The sequence below is a fragment of the Sapajus apella genome, unplaced genomic scaffold (assembly GCF_009761245.1).
Source record: "Sapajus apella isolate SASKATOON/1434 unplaced genomic scaffold, GSC_monkey_1.0 scaffold41, whole genome shotgun sequence".
Taxonomy (NCBI): Eukaryota; Metazoa; Chordata; class Mammalia; order Primates; family Cebidae; genus Sapajus; species Sapajus apella.
Window position 1 is genome coordinate 7588966 of NW_022436981.1, and position 6000 is coordinate 7594965.

General features: G+C 32.9%; 1 protein-coding gene across 2 annotated transcripts in view; it reads right to left on the reverse strand.

Annotated features, from left to right (window-relative positions):
- CRISP1 (cysteine rich secretory protein 1) overlaps nucleotides 1–5591 on the reverse strand; it is a 35245-nt gene extending 29654 nt beyond the window's left edge. For both annotated transcript variants that reach the window (XM_032299362.1, XM_032299360.1), the window contains exon 1: nucleotides 5485–5591. The gene's annotated coding sequence lies outside the window, so the exon portion shown is untranslated. The remainder of the gene's footprint in view (nucleotides 1–5484) is intronic.
- Between the last annotated feature and the right edge of the window lie 409 nt (nucleotides 5592–6000).

A 6000-nucleotide genomic window follows, 5' to 3' on the forward strand; every position in this document is an offset into this window, starting at 1 on the left:
TAGTCACACATATATATATATACCCACATACATACACAAGCACATGCATATATATACTTATATATTTATCTCTACCTACATTATATATTGCATATATGTAAATACATATAAATATACAGAATATATATACATATCCACTGCAGTATTATACATACTAGTCTTCATTATGAGCCTGTCTATAATTGCTGTTTTTGCATTTTCTGAAGGACAGTTTTTGAGGTGATGTGTGCTCATTATCTTGATTGTTATGATGTTTTCATGGTTGTACACTTACATGTACCTAAAGCGTACCTCAAAAAAGCTGTTATGAAAAGCTCAAGGAATACCCTCCCAAATTTGTTTTCCACCAGTCAAAAATTGATACTGATGATTTAGATTCTGTCTTTCAAGTATCCTTTTTTCCTTACACACAATACCAGTATTTAGTTAAATTTACATATGAAAACATAATTTAAATAAAATATTATCTTGCTTTTCCCAGAATTTCCATTGTTATTACATATTGATCATAAATATTATTTTGAAAATATGATTAATTTGTAAGCTACTTGTGATTTTGGCTAAAGTCTTATTTTCAATCTGTTAGTATTTTTTTCCTAAGTAATGCTATTGTGACTATTTTGAAACAAATGCCCTTACCATTTTTACTAAGTTTTTTTTTTTTTTCATGAATTATCATAGAGTTTGAGCCCCAGGACTGAAAATCAATTACTATCTGTGGACTTTAAAAAATAATAATATACATGTAATTTTACTTCTAAGTGTATCTAATACATAGTAAGTGATTAAGAAATATTTAATAAATAAATTTACTCTTTTACAGTTGTAATAATTAGCTATTTCAGATATTAGGAGCCACACACACAACCTCAGACTCCGACCACATACACAACCTACTAATTCAATACAGTGTCATACCAATCCTGAAGTTAAAATATTTTATCTAGTTTATACTATTATCTATAAGATTGCTAAATCCATTCTGTGAAAATCAACTTTCTTTTCTTTAGAATGAACCTAACATGTTGAAGACATAGATGAAATTCCTAGGACTACATGAGACAATTCTTTAGAGTTAACTGCTGTTGTTCTTTTCAGAAAGGTTTGTACTTCAAAATCCAAAGTTGAAGGCATACTGTATTTTATAAATGGACTCTAATTCATTCTAATAGAATACCTTTGAAAAAATAATATCACTGATACTATTAGAAAAAATATATATATATACACATACATACAACTTGCATATTTTACATACAGATTTAAATTTTTTTGTCAAAAACGTGAAAAAAAATTCTTTGTCGTATAATATGAGTAAGAAATTTGATATAATACTAAATCTAGGTGACTTAATGCCAGAACTTATTTTCTGTGCAAATATTAAAAGCATCCAGAAGAAAACTTATCATGATCTCTTACAAATGATTATGGGATAACTGGTGTCAGCTGGGGTTGTGGTTACATTAGCATGTTGGCATGTTCAAAGAATTCTGTTTGATCAACGTTTAGGGCAACTATGCTAAGGGAAACTGCTAAGAAAGGACCTCAGATTTTTAAGCCCAAGTTTTGGCTTGAGGTCAATGGATAGGTAAAATGTGTATACTCAAAGTTATACCTTCTCAGAGAACTAGAAACTACAAAAAAACAGAAGGGTCATTTTTTTTGCTTGAAGTGTAAAGAGTCACTTGGGGAACTGAGTCAAAATATGACAGAAGTTAATAATTCAATATCAGAAGTAAATTAAGTATTTTAGAACGAGGATTGAATACAGGCAATTATGAAGGTATTTTTGTTGTCGCAGAAGTATAATAGTACAGATTTTGGGGCCTGGGATAATTCTAGGAGGTATAGCTCAAAATTGGGTAGGGCTGAAGGGGACTGCAGGAAACAGAGGATTTGGCAAATAGCAAATCCTGCTGATGTAAGAAAGATGCACACATAGAGATTAGAATTGTAGAGCATGACTCAGAGCTGGATCAGAGGTTGTGAGGGTGGAAATATAAATGGGCCCAGAGTAAAAGACCCTGTAGATCCAGACTGAGGTAAGTCCCAGAGGTTGTACGAAGCCCAAGTCCATTTCAACCAAGGAATTACATAGCTGGTTGAACTCAGGTAAATGTAGCTCTTCTGAACAGAAGCATTACAGAAGAAGCATCACTTCGTTGACTTTAGCATCAATTTCTTCTTAACACGATTATCGTGTACACAAAAGGCAATCTTAAGTCAATACTCTTAAAATATTTTTAGATAATAATACCAGCTAGTTGATATGCTATTTAAATGTATTTCTTTACACTTTAGTTTCAGATTGTGTTTCTTATTGACAAATTTGTAGATCTTAAACAACTAAAAGTTAATATTTTGTGGGAGTAAAGATCAAAGATGAGAGAAAAGACTGAGGACAACTGGGTACTGCCCTATGGCATGCCCTGGGGAATGCGCCCTCATGTATTCAATTGTTAGACCATGACCTTCTCAGAAAGCACTTGCATGAAGAACAGTGCCTTCCTTGCCTTAATCAAACAATTAAGACATGAGCTCTACAAGAAATACATCTTATTTTTAATCTTCCTCAACTCAGTGAAGGTGAGTTATAACTTACATATAGCACAGCATGTCACTCTTAAGCATATAGTTTGATTAATTTATAACTATGTATATACTAGTGTAACCACTACAAAAATCAATATATAGACGATTTCCAACACTCAAGAAGGTCCTTTGGTAGTTTGATTAATTTATAACTATGTATATACTAGTGTAACCACTACCAAAATCAATATATAGATGATTTCCAACACTCAAGGAGGTCCTTTGGGCCACTTTGAGTCTGACACCCCCAAGAATAAGAAAACTATCTTGATATAACCAGGATTAGTTTTATCAGTTTTAGAACTGTAAATAAGTGGAAAATGTATTTTTAATGTCTAACCTCTCTCACTACTCATTATTATGCTTATGAGTTTCATTCATGTTGCATGTGAAGAAGTTTGTATTTGTTAATAGCTGCAGAATATTTCACTGTACACATACAGTATAATTCATTTAATCATTCTATTACTTATAAGAATTTTGATTATTTTCAGTTTGAAACTATTATGAATAAAACTTCTATGAACATTTTATCTGTACCTCTTTTAGCAAACACTGTTGTTATTTGTGTGTGTTATGTGTGTGTGCATGTTTGGATATATACCCCAGAGTGGAATTATTGGGCCATATAGTATTTACATGTTTTGCAGGTATTGTCAAATAGTTTTCCAAATGAGTTTTATCAATATTCATTCTCACATCAGCTTCATCTACTCACCTATTATTTGTATTCTCAACTGTTTTCAATTTTATCTGTTTGTGTAATACTAGTTTATTGCAGTTTTTAATTTATATTTGTTTAATAACAAGATATTGAGCTTCTTTTCATGTGTTTATAAGCCACTTGGATCCCATCTTTTGTGTAATCTCTGTTGAATGTTTTGCCCATTGTTATAATTTGGTTGACGATATTTTTCTTATTGGTTTTTATGAATTCTCTATATGTTCTTGATAAGGAAATTGTTAAATATTTTACAAATATCTTTCCTTAGCCTATGGCTTATTTTTTGAACTATCTTAGTTGCAGCTTTTGTTAAAAGTTTCTAATTCAAATTAAATCTAGCTAATCTTTATTTTCTTGTATTAGTGCTTATGCATGTGTTTGTGTATATTCTATTTAAGAAATTTTGGTTATCCAAAAGTAATGAGTTATAAAAGGTATTTTCTTCTAGAAGATAGATTTAACATTGATAAAATATTGGAGAACAAAGTTGTAGGGCATACAGCACCAAGTATTAAAACTCACTATAGTATTGAAGTCATGAAGACAGAGTACTAGTAACACAAATACAGATAAATGGACCAATGGAATATTATGGAACACAGAGACAAATTCACATAGTTACCTGATTTGTGACAAAGTATCAAATGCAATTGAATGGGGAAAGAATGATCATTTTTATAAAAAACATGAAGTCAATGGAATATCTAATGGATAAAAAAAATACAGATTCTGATTGCTACCTTCCATTAAAACAAAAATTATTTTCACTTGAATCAGAGATTTAAATGTGAGTACCAGCCAGGTGCAGTGGTTCACTCCTGTAATCCCAGCACTTTGGGAGGCCGAGGTGGGTGGATCACCTGAAGTCATGAGTTCAAGACCAGCTTGGCCAACATGACAAAACTCCCTCTCTACTAAAAATACCAAAATTAGCCAGGCATGGTGGCACATTCCTGTAATCCCAGCTACTAGGGGAGCTGAGGCAGGAGGATTGCTTGAACCTGGGAGGCGGAGGTTGCAGTGAGCTGAGATCGTGCCACTGTACTCCAGCCTGGGCAACAGAGCAAGACTCTGTCTCAAAACAAACAAACAAAAAATAAACACAAATGTGAGTACCACCTTATTTTTACAGATCTAAATGTAAAAACTACCATATTTCTAAGAGATAAATTCCAGTTGCTTGATGATTATCTGGTATTATTTGAAGTGTGCAGTCACATTTCTTGCAAATTCTCTTGTCTAATGATTTTCTTTCATTATAGTCAATTTGGTTCATTGTGTTATATGTAAAACATCTTTGTAAAAATGAAAGGAAGGCGGTTGGTGGTAGCTTTGGTATATACTACTAAAGGTAAGATTTTCCATAAGCAGTTTTGGGGAGAATTATTCAGATAATACAAAGCATTAATGGGATGGAGATAGAAACTGGAAAGAGAGTGAGGGAACAGGAAATGTCCAAAGGAAGTTGTTGAGGAAGGCTGAGGTCAGGTGGGGCACAAAAGTTGAGTGATTTACAAGTCCAAGACCTAGCATGAAGACTCTGGAGACTTGAAGCAAGATTAGAAACTGACAGGTGGAAAGACAGCAGAAAGGAGTTTGGACAGCTTAAAATCCTGCCCCAGCACCCAGCACTCAGCTCTCAGTTTCTCCCTCATGCTTCCCTGTTTCTGACAGAAGCTGACTTACAGCCTTTGTAAAACAAATCTTTTATCACCATTACCCATTAAATACCTAGCAACTCCCCAAAATAAAATGTAAAGTTATAAAAGAGAACCAATACCTATTTGACTATGGCCCCTTTTTACTAATTCTTTTGGCATCGTTTTCAATATTTTATGAAATAAAAGATGCCTACCTTGTCATTTTCAAATCTATATGAACACAAGGTAATTGTCCTTACATGAAAAAATGTTTCTTCTAAGCCCTCCCCAAGAAGTTAATGAGAATGAAGTCAACATGTAACATTACTTTGCATTTGTATAGTATATCTTAGCTTATATATCCCTTTACTAAAAGCATGGAAATAACTAACATTTACTTTTAGCTAACAATAGTATTAGAATAAAGTTTTGTATGTAATCTCATTTAATATTATAACAATGCTATTGGGTAGTCACTTATGAATTTCATTTTCAAATAAAGAATCTGGCAAAGATTATATAACTTACCCAAATCCACGCAGCTTGTAAATTTGTGTCCTAATGAGAACCCAGCCTTTCTCTTTGTAATGTACTCTTGCTTTTAAATGGTAGTCCACAGGGGAGATTTGTTCAATGAAGCAGTCAGTACAAGGTAAATGCCTATAACAGATCACGGGATTACAGTGGACACCAGGCATGAATACATGAAAATCAGAACAAACCTAGAGTCTGTGAAGATTACAAATCATGATTGTGGGGACATTCCTATTTTATAACCCAGGCAACATCATCAATGGACCTCACCAATTTTAAACTTTCACCTTGGGAATAAGCTGCAAATATTAGCTGCATGATTCAGTAGAGCCACAATCAGATAACAAAGGTCACCATAAGAGAAAATGACTGCTGGTCCAGAAAAGGGTAGCAACTTCTCAGCTTTGTTAAATTCATTCAGTAATTATTTACTGAGGTCTTAAGATGATTTATGCTCTCTTCTAGATGCTGAGGATACATAAAATAACGAAACACGTAAACTACACAGTC